We start from the raw sequence: 11,852 nt of genomic DNA on the forward strand, positions 1-11,852 counted from the left end.
TAAACAAGGCAGCCGTATCCGTTTACCTCCTCTTACGACGAGAGGCTATTTGACAATTTTACACATAAGAAGCTTTTTTCAAAGTACTCCTGCCCCCAAGAACAACCCTATGGTCAACTTCTCATTAACGGAGGAGCAAAGTTACTCTCTGTTGAAATACTCTGAAGAGAAAAGGGATATTTTTCTTTTATTCGCAATCTAATTGTTTAATTCTTACTGGCGCTCCCGCTCAGAAAAAAACCCTTGAAGCCAAATTCGCGACATATCAGGGTAGGTGAGGATAATTAGGATCATAGTACTCTAGTGATACGTACTGTTTGTTGTCTGTGAAATTTTTACTTTCTTTTCATTCATTAGATGGTAATACTAATCAATAATAGGTTTGTCTATTCTTCTGTTTGCTCTTAGAGCAATGTAATATCGAGACAGAGCAAGGTTCTATCGTCCAAGGTCCGATTAAACAATAACTGAAGACAGTGCTAAATCTTTTTTTTTTTTTTCTTTAACAAAGCCGTCGTATCCGTTTACCTCCTCTTAGGACGAAAGGCTTTCCGACAATTTCATACATAGAAAGCTTTTTTTCAAAGCGCTCCTACCCCTGAGGAAGAACCCCGTGGTTCATTTCTCATTAAGGAAAGAGAAAACTTACTCTCTATAACATACTCAGAAGAGAAAAAGGATCTTTTATTCCCAATTTAATGGTTTAATTTTTACTGGCGTCTCCAGCTCAAGCCCTTCCTTTGTCGGCCTTTCTTGTGGAGGAATCCACAACACTGAGGATAAACCTTGAAGCCAAAAGCGTGATATAACAGATCTTTTCCTCTTCTGAATTTAACAGGGTGGGTGAGGATAATTGAGATCATAGTATTCTATTATGATATATACTTTCTGAAACTTTCTTTCTATTCATTAGATAATAATACTAATAAATAATATTTTTTCATGTTGATTTTGCATTATCCACATGTTTTATTTTCATTCTCAAATACCCTTGCTCACTTGACATTTTTATTTCGATGTTTAGAAACATTTCATAGTTTATTTCATAGTTCTAGACTTTTATTTTATGTTTTAAAAACTTTATTGGAATTATATTAAATTGGGACAGCAAACATTATTGAATTTTGAGGAGGAAACTGATAAGTGATGATAGTTTCTTATGAAAGAGACTAAAGTGATGATTCTAATGTGATTCATATCTTGCAAGTTTGGGGAAAAATATTATCCCAAAAATGCTGTTAGTCTCGAAACATTAATTTTGCATTGTTTCACTTTTCATTCGAAAACCCCCAAGATATTATTCTGTCATATCTAATCTGTTACTAACTAACAAAGATCTGATGTAAACACCACACACGGCATCCTTGTAGAGCCTTTTAAATTGCACACATTTTTTGCTGCACTTCATTTAAACGTTTTTCATTGAATTAATCTAATATAATAACTGATCTCACAAGGCAAGTTAAAAATGACATCAAAAGCTCCAAATCTTGAAATTAAATAACATGGTCAATTTTTGCCGCACGGAAGTCAAATTTTTTGCATATTTGTTTCTTCATAACGGGTATCAAACTGTCTCAAAAATAAGTATAGGAATGAAAAGATCGCATTAAAAGTTAGATTTCGTTATTTTCCTAAAAATATATTTATTTTAATTTCACATTACTAAATATACATATTTCCGTCATTTAAAATATTTCTGCATTTATTTTTTCTGCACTTCATTTGAACTTGTTTCCTCAAATTATTCTAACTTAATTAACCGATTCCTGAACGCAAGTTGTGAATGACATCAAAAATTGTAAACTTTAAAATTAAATATCCCGGTCGATTATTGTTGTACGGGAGTCAAATTTCTTGTATTTTTACTTTGTTATAAAGTAGAAAGGAAGTACTGTGATTGCGAAAAATTTTGGGTATCATATTTCAGCGGAAATCTCCACTTTGACCACTCCCGAATTCATTTAAATGATTTTTTTTTTTTTTTTTGGTGTGTGTGTGTGTGTGTGTGACATGTGTACGTACGAACGTAATAAAGATTCATTCTTCCAAAATGGTTGTTAGATGAATTGAAAAAGAATTTTTTTCATGACGTCTGTACGTACGTATTCATGTATGCATAACTTAGAAACTATTAGTCGTAGAACGTTGAAATTTTGTATATAGGATTATTATAACATCTAGACGTGCACCTCCTTTTTTTATTGCAATCAATAATACCAAACGTACACACACACACACAGAGTCGTAGCTAGGGTTTTCAGCGCCCAGGGACAACTGAAGATTTCGCGCCCCCTTCTGTTTGCAAGGATGGAAAACATTTAATTCTAAAATGTCGTAACATCAGTTTGGCGCCCCTTTGATTCTGCACCCGGGGACAGATGCCCCCTTGCCCCTCTTTAGCTACGCCCCTGCACACACACACACACACACACACACACACACATATATAATGAAAGTAGAAAGATAACATGAACTATATATATATTCTCCCCTCCCTGACCTGGCTTTTATTTTCGCAATCGTTGGTCGTAGTCATACATTCCCAATTACAGAAGTGCTTTAACTCATGAAAATATTCATGATTTGCAATGTCAAATTAAAATAAAATAAATTCTGAGCAGATAACGAAATCTATCTTTTAATGCTGTCTCTCTATTCATATACTTATATTTGGGAAAATTTTATACTCGTTATGACAAAAAAAAAAAAAAAAAAAAAAAAAAAGATGTTTGACTTCCATACGACAAAAATTGATCGGCATATTTTATTTAAAAATTTGCAGTTTTTGATGTAATTTTCAGCTTGCCTTGAGGGTCTGGTGAATTAATTAGAATAACTCGAGGAAGCAAATTTAAATACGGTGCAACAAAAATGCAGAAGTATGTTAAATGACAAAAATATTCATATTTTGTCAATGTCAAATTTTAAAAAGAATTAATTTTGGACAAATTATGAAATCTAAATTTTAATGTTGTCTTCTGGTTCCTATATTTATATCTGCCAAAGTTTATACTCATTATGAAAAAATAAAAATACAAGAAGTTTGAGTTCCGTAGGACAAAGATTGGCCGAGAAATTTAATTTCAAAATTTGCAATCTTTGATGCCATTTGTAACTTGCCTTCGGGTATCGCTTAATTAAGTTAGAATAATTCGAGGAAATAAGTTTAAATGAAGTGCAGCAAAAATAAGCATAATTTAAATAGTCGTAGAAGGAAGTAGTGGTATCCATATCAAATATTCACTTTTCATAATGACCATAAAACTTTCCCAAATACAATACAGAAACTGGGAGACTGCATTAAAGATTAGATTTTGTTATTTGTCCGTTATTCGTTGTTTTGGTCGCTGCTTCCCCCCATTTCTTTCATCAGAACCGCTAATGACGAAAATGTGAATTTTCCCCGATTTACCCCCTTTCCAAAAACTCTTTGTTGAGACAAGGAATGCTATATGATAAATGTCAAATTGCTTTTTACACTTAACAATATGATCGATAAACACATTTGCACATGTATAGGTTAAGTACGAATTAATAAAGAACGTAAAAGAAATTTAGAAATTTAGAAAAGGTAGGAAAATTTTTATGTTACTTTATTAGAGATAATAGTGAAGCACTAAATATTTCAATCGGTGTTGTTTCATAATATTATGAGTATAGCTTCATTCATTTAAGAAATGGCCCACCAGCGTTCGAGCGGTAAAATCGCTGAACACTGGCATTTCCGACCTGAGTTCGATCTCAGGCGAAAGGGCTGGCTTCATGGGCGTTTTCGTGGTTTTTTCCACGTACCTGCTTACAAGCCAGCTTACCACGAACCATACGAGCCGGCTTTCCTTAGAAAGTTCTCTACGAAGGCATTTTTCCTTTTAGGCATATAGTGCCAGTGTGTTTTGTCATAATCAACTAAACCAAATCATTTAAGAAATATATCAGTTGATCACTGCTCAGTGTACATTTGCTGTTTGCTTACAAAACACTTTGTAAAGACATTTCCATTATTTTGCTAATAATTCTGGAAGGCTCATAAAATCCGAAATTATTTTACACTAGCTAACAGAGAACTTAAGACTTAAGTCTGCTTAATGCAACAAAAATTTGCTTAACTTGCTTTCATGTCTCTGGGAAACTTAAGTATATGCAGAAATAAATATTAAAATCTATCACGCATATTTGTAAGGATGTAAAGCATACTGTTTTGGTTCACGATAATGATAAATATGCATCATGTTACGACAGTTTTAAAAGATTATAAATAACTATACATATGCTAGACTTCTAACAAAATTTCTGTTACAATATGAATACGCATTTATTATTATATGAGCCGATAAATTTAGTATTCGTTATTTTTAGATTCTAGGTATACGACAAATTTTTTTTTTTTTTTTTTTTTTTTTAATTTTCGTCTTGTTTTTAAAAATTAATTCACTTCCTTTTCTTCAATTTATTATAAAGGAATAGGAGTTTAAAGTTTGATTTATATATAATATAATATAAATTCATCATTCATTAATAATATTATGTATAACAGAAAAATTATTATTAATGTTTCAAAATTTAATTTTTTAAATGATTTGTCTTACATTTGTTGTTTATTTGTTGAATGCGTAACTAAATATTTCAATTGTACACAATAAAGATTATACAGAAAACAATTCAGCTAGCATAACAGCTAATTGCGAAAGAAAAATTAGAGTCTTATTGCTCTTAATTCTTAGTACAAGCAGCCATTTTTAAATTGACGTTAAAATAAATTAATTCTATTATCTATTAGAAAATAATTATACTCTATCATTTATTGACGACTTCTAAGAGGTCGCTTTCTGAAAGAGACCCGTATTTCTTGAGAACGTAAACATACTTTGATAATTGAACATCGCTTTTTTAAGATGGCAGAGCAAATGCACAGAGCTCCCAAATCATTCTAAAAGCATAGACGGTCACGTTTAAAAAGGCTGACTACTTCTAATAAAGCATGTATATTAATGTTCATTATACATTTGTCACAATTTTACTTTCTTTCAAAACAGCGATACTGTGGTTCAATTGCTTTAGAAATATGTGAAACTAATAAAATGGGCCCTATCTTTTAAAAATCTAATTATATTCAGATACACACCTTTTGAACATGTTTGAAATCCATTATTCTAATCAGAATACTTTGTCTACAGAAAATATTGAATCAATATTAGAAATCAAAAGCTAAGATTAAAGTAGTAAGAATCATATCGTCTAACCCATTTTAATTGAAGTAAACAGGTGCTTGCTTTACCGTAAAGTGAACACATGTTTTTCAAACAGCGAATGAAACGAAAAAGAGCCCAGCAGCGCTCGAGCGGTAAAGCCGCTGAACACTAATAGTTCGGTCCAGGGTTCAATTTCCGGTTAACGGCTGGCTGCACAGGCGTTTTCGTGGTTTTCCGCATGTGTAATTTGCATATGAGCCAGTTTCCTTTAAAAAGTCCTCCACGAAGGCATCCCTATCCGTAGACAATAGCCCTAGTATGCTTTGCCGTAACCAAATAAACCCAAACCGAAAACAAAAGGGAATTGGTGGTGGAAGGCAGCGACGAAACATCGTTTTAGAAGAATGGGCTACATAACCAAATTTTTATCCATACTGTGGTAAACAGTACATTATATGCTGATCAAAAGCCTAAATTTAGCTAATGCTCGGCTTAGTTCTTAAATTGCAATTTCAGCTACAGCCCCCAAACAAGACGATGTCTGGTATTTTATTTCATTACTTAGTTATTCATCATTAATTTAAAAATTAATTAAATTTTCTTTGTCTTTAAATTTTTATTTGTCTTTAAATTTTTATTGAATTATAATAATAATAATTTAATATTCTAGTTGCTAATTATTTTATTATTGTAATAGTTATTTTATTTATTTATTTATTCATCTTTACTGATGGCCTTCCATAGAGCTCCAACACTTCTAATTTTAAAAAATAAGTCCTGACTGCAACCAACGATTGCGGTTTTTATTTTCGCCTTACTTGGCTTTTATTTTATTATATATATATATATATGTACTTTACATTTAATTATAGCCCACCAGCGGCCGAGCGGTAAAGTCGCTGAACACTGGTAGTTCGGTCCGAGGTTCGAATCCCGCGAACGGGCTGGCTGCATGGGTGTTTTCGTGGTTTTCCCCATGTGTAACCTGTATACGAGCCAGTTTCCCTCAGAAAGTCCTCCACGAAGGCATCCCTCCCTTTAGGCAGATAGCCCTAGTGTGCTTTGCCATAATTAAAATACACCACACATTTAATTATAAGGACATATATATATGTACTTTACATTTAATTATAATTTATTTAATATATATATATATACATATTTACGTTTGGTAGTATTACCGATTGCAATAAAAAGGAATGTGCACATTTAGATGTTATAACGGTCCCATATACAAAATTTCAACGTTCTACAACTAATCGTTTTTGAGTTATGCGAAATGCATACATAGGTACTTACACATCACGAAAAAATCCCTTTCAGGTATCAACTTAGAGTAAATGGGATTACATTTAACAATCCGTTTTTGGAGGGGAAAAAAAAAAAGAGTCCTTCATTGTGTTCGTACGTACAGACGTCGCCCAAAAAAATAATTCACATGGATTCCGTAATAGTCAAAAATGGATATTTTCGTTGAAATATGATACCCAAAAGTTTCCTGGATTACAATATTTACTTCCTTTTTATTTCGTACGAGGAAGTAAAGAACCTATATTAACCTACATATTCTTATATAAACAATACCTCAGTACAGTATATAAATATTTCAAATCAATAAAATCTCACCATGATACGCTCAAGAAAAAAAAAATCAATAATCATCTAAATTTCCAAATTACAAACATAATATGCACTATAAATCTTAATGTAAAAAGAAATACAAAATAACGCTTCACGCTATCAAAATTGCTCATCTTTTTAAATATCAACTAAATAATATTTCAACTAAAACACATAATGTAAACAAGAGTTTTCCCGATGCCCAAAAGAATTCAAAACTATCAATGTAAAATACGAGCGCATTGTGACGCAACTGTATCATTCGTATTCGAACAGCAACCGCATCATTCGTATTCGCACGATAACTGCATCATTCGTACTCGAATAAACCGCATCGTACGACAGATGCGAGTAACGAAAAGATGCGAGTAACGAAATGGATTTGTGAGTACCGAATCGGTACTTCGAGTCAACCGATGTACCCGTTACTCAGTAACGAATACATGCGGTTTGCTCCAGCTCTAACGAGCTGACTTTTTCACACTTTTGCACTTTCTACTTACCATCTGACGCTGTCTCGTTGGCAGCAGAATTTCATCTTGGAAAATGCATTTTTCCGTCTTTGGAGCTACGGGCCTCTTGCCCTGGAGTTGTGAACGAGGAACTTAAGTGCACGAATTATGACATCGACTAAATTATAGGCTCCTCATAGCCGTGCCTTAATATGTAAGTTACTCAAAGATAATTAAAATAGGAAAAAGCGAAGAAGAGTGATGCCTAGTTCTAGTGCCGTTAAGAAGAAATTTCAGTCTCTCCTCCATGAATAGTTTCCATCTGCTTCAACCTTCCTAATCTTTAAGAATTAATTGCCGCCATCAAGAGTCTTCTGCATCGCTAGTGATGCCTAGTTCTAGTGCCGTTAAGAAGAAATTTCAGTCTCTCCTCCATGAATAGTTTCCATCTGCTTCAACCTTCCTAATCTTTAAGAATTAATTGCCGCCATCCAGAGTCTTCTGCATCGCTAGCTCCGGTGTCCCACGACAAAAATGCTAACTTCAATATTGGATTGGATTTGACTTTTTTTGAAAACTATCAACCCTCGAACTCTTCTCATTTTCTACTACGCTCAGCAGCCGTCCTCCTTGGCATCTTGATAATTTTTAAATATGTGGGCATTCCTCCTCCTCCTGTTCATCTGCAGCTTGTATTCCATCAGATAAGATTTTTTTATTTGTTTTCTTTTATTTGTTGGTCTGATATTTAAAAAAAAAAAAAACGAAAAAAGGTTATAGTAGTTAATTCTTATAATAAAGTTTTATAGACATTTCTAATAAGTAATTCTATCAACTAAAATAGTTAATAGTGATTGAAATAACTTAATTAGTTGAATTAAAAATTCTGTAGTTGAGTAAACTAACCTAATTCTAATGAAATCATTTTGTTGTCCATTAAAGTAAATTATTAGATTGGCCAAAGGAAATATATCATTATTTAATTTAGTTAATTAAAACTGAAAATGTAAATTAGTCTGATTGGTTAAGGAAATTTATTCTTCATTAAATTAGTTAATTGAACTTGTGAATTTCTTTCTTGGTGAAGATTGATTGGTACAGGTGTCATTAGTTGAGCTTCTTTGCTCCTCTTAGGGATTAAATTGCTTGTAGGATGTAATAGCCTGATTGAATTAACATATTACCCGGTTAAATCATTCTTTTGAAAATAGAAAGTTACTATGTGCAATAACCAGAATTACATTGGTATTGATTACTCTGTGTGAAATGTTTTTTTTTGGAATGTATAACTTGTTAATTATTATTTTTTTTCTCCCCGGGGAGGGTATTGTTAATTTATCCAAAATTTTATCTAATCATATTTATCTGAATGTAATAGCAATAATAGTTTGATATTATTGAGTCTAAGATAGAAGTAATATTACTCTGTAGAGGTATGCATTTTGTTGAAAGCAATATTTTACAGTTCAGCTTGAATCAGATTTGCTTATTAAGTTAATTCTGCACTGTGTAAAAATCAATATGTTAACAGTACGTATTGAATATTAATTGCTTACAAATTACTGGACTAAGTAACTCTTAAAAATTTTAATAAATAGGCTCACTTTTCTAGATCAGTCAATGTTTATTTATTTCTTTGTGTGTGTGCTCAATGATTTTCACCCGTCTCATTCTCAATTGATTTCAGGGTTAATCCGAAAACACAACGCAAAATGTACAGGGCTTATAGATATTAGTATATTACTGTTAAAAAATTTTAAGTGTTATGTCAACAGAGTAGGAAACCTTATTGGTACCGTGATTTTTTCTCTATAACATATTGGTGCCATTTGATTTCTACATAACATTATTGGTGCCGTGAACTTTCGAACCAAATTTTTAGCACTTAACAATTTTGTTGTGCTGTTTATTTTCGCATCACTTTTGGCTTGTGCTTATAGTGGAACTTAATTTTGACTTGAGACTGGTGATTGTCATGTGCACTATTGCATATTTATGTGAAAGTTTTCTTCCACATGTCTAGGCTTTTTACTGAAACCCTACTCGTTAGTTAGTTACAGTGACAGGCCTATACAGTGGTCGTATTACTGTGCTTATTTTATACTTATTGTTTGAGGTTGCATACCAGATATGTACTACTGATACACATTTGGACTTTAAAACTATTGTATCCAACACAAACATTTTCACGCAGTACCTGTTTAGTTAAGTATTTTGTTTTGTGCAAAATTTTGTATTGCATATTTACATATTGATTTTGAGGATTACTGTTTCACACTTTTGCAACTGTATGTTTGCAACATAAGGTTAAAAGGCACGCGTGTTGATCACACATTGGGATACATCCCTATTTATGTGCTGGAAATTGCTGATCGCAGTTTAAAATGCCAAAGAAAGTGTCAAAACGAGCAGCCAGAGCGGCTAGTAATAGTGCAATAGACTGGGAGGAGAGTCAAGAAGTAATGACTCTATCAGTTTTTGGTTCTGATCCTCTGGATTCTGTTCCTCTGTTCTCAGGTGCAGACAAGGGAATTAGTCTGAATGACTTCTTAGATAGGATTGATCTCATTGCCACTCATGTGGGTTGGTCAGACGAAGATAAGTTAACAGTGATCAGAGTCAAGGTGGCAGGTGAGGCGGCAGAATTAATTAGGAATAATCCTAGGTTAAAGAAAGAAGCCAGTCTTGACTATGTTGTGAAAGCGTTGAAAGAGAGGTTCAGTTCAGTGCACAATTTGCACTCTAACATCCGTGCTCTTATTCAGGCTTTTCAGAAACCACACGAGTCAGTGCGACAATTTGCAGCACGTATAGAGGCTCTTTCGTACAAAACTGTACCAGTGGAAAGAAGCAGTGATCCTGCAGCAGAAGCACAGAGACAGGATTTACTTCTGTCAGTGTTTATCGAAGGATTGCAGTTGCATTTGCGACGCTTGTTGCTGCCACAGAATCACAAAACTTTTGCATCTGCTAAACAGCATGCAATTATTGAGGAAGACATGTGGGCTAAGAGCCATGCTAGTAGTGATTTTGCAACAGCTGAGGTTAGAGCAGTGAATGCTGCTAAGCCAGCAGTCGAGAAGGCAGTTACACCGCCATCAGTAACCAACTCAGAACTCACTACAGCTATTAAGATGCAGCAGGAAAATATAGCTCAGCTTACAAAAATGATGGGCTCTCTCCAAACACAGGTGCAGAGTTTATTATCACAAGGTACTCGTTCAAGACCCATACAGCCTCGTTGTTACAGATGCAACAGAATAGGGCATGTTAGCAGTGACTGCTATGCGAATATTGTGCCTAATCAGCATTCTAGACAGGGTCAACAGAGATTTCGAAATAACCAAACAGCCAGGAGACATTCTAATAACACCACACCAGCTGTTTCGGGTGCTCCAAATACCACAAGTGTGGCTACAAATGCTTTGAATCCCCAAGCACCAAGTTTTAATTTAAACTAATTCAGGGTGGGGAGAAACCAGTCTCCGTTTCGTCTCCTAAAACCCTTTTGGAGGTGCCATCGGTTTTTACAGTATCCACTAGTGAGGCGTCTTTGCCTATTGTTGAGGGATCTATTTTGGGGAATAAAGTAAAGTTTTTATTGGACTCGGGGGCAACTGTAAACATCATAGAAGCTAAATACATTTAATGTTTTGGAAAATTAAATCTCATTGGATTCATGTAACATATATTTAAAGGGTATTGCTGCAGAAAAAGTAAAAATAAATAAGAAAATGAATTTAACAATAGAATTTCAACAACAATATTTTGAAACAGAATTTTTAATTATTGACACACCTCTTTCATCTCAGTATGGTGCTTTATTAGGAACTAAATTTCTTGCAGACCACAATATGCATTTGGATTTCTCCACTTCTCAACTCTTAGGATCAAATGTAATTCTTAAATGGAATCTAAGTCAGCCTACTGCTATGAGTGATAAGGTTTTCTCAACTTCAGTTTCTCAGTCATTTTGTTACTCTGTAACCAAACATAAATTACCACCTTTTTCTGAAAATATCATTAAGCTCACTGCTCGTTCTGTAAATTTCACTACTGATACTGTCTTAATTGAACCTTTAATAGAACATGCTCAAAGTCAATTTTCCATAGCCAGGTCAGTTAATCAGACTTCTTCATCTAACGAATTTTATGTCAAAATTGCAAATTTTTCACCGAATACACTACATCTCAATAAAGGAATGAAATTGGCCAGTGTCCAACCTGTGAATGTCATCACACATAACTCTGAACTTGTAAACAACACCACCATAGAAACAGGGGAGGATTTCGAGTCTTGGGGTGGTGAATTTGATCTTACACATTTACCTGAGCAGCAACAACAACATTTATCACACCTTCTCAATCAGTATAGTAACATCTTTGCTGCCTCAGTCACTGAGTTAACAGGGTGTGACACCATCTTACACAACATCAACTTGCGTGATAATATTCCTGTTAGGCAAAAGCCTTACAAAGTACCTTACCATCTCAGGGATGAATTAGATAGACAGGTAGCAGAGCTGCTTGAAGCCAACATCATTCAAGAAAGTGACAGCCCTTACAGTGCTCCTGTTTTATTTGTTAA

The sequence above is a fragment of the Stegodyphus dumicola genome, chromosome 6 (genome assembly GCF_044657685.1).
Source record: "Stegodyphus dumicola isolate Sdum_Otavi_A_Nest chromosome 6, ASM4465768v1".
Classification (NCBI taxonomy): Eukaryota; Metazoa; Arthropoda; class Arachnida; order Araneae; family Eresidae; genus Stegodyphus; species Stegodyphus dumicola.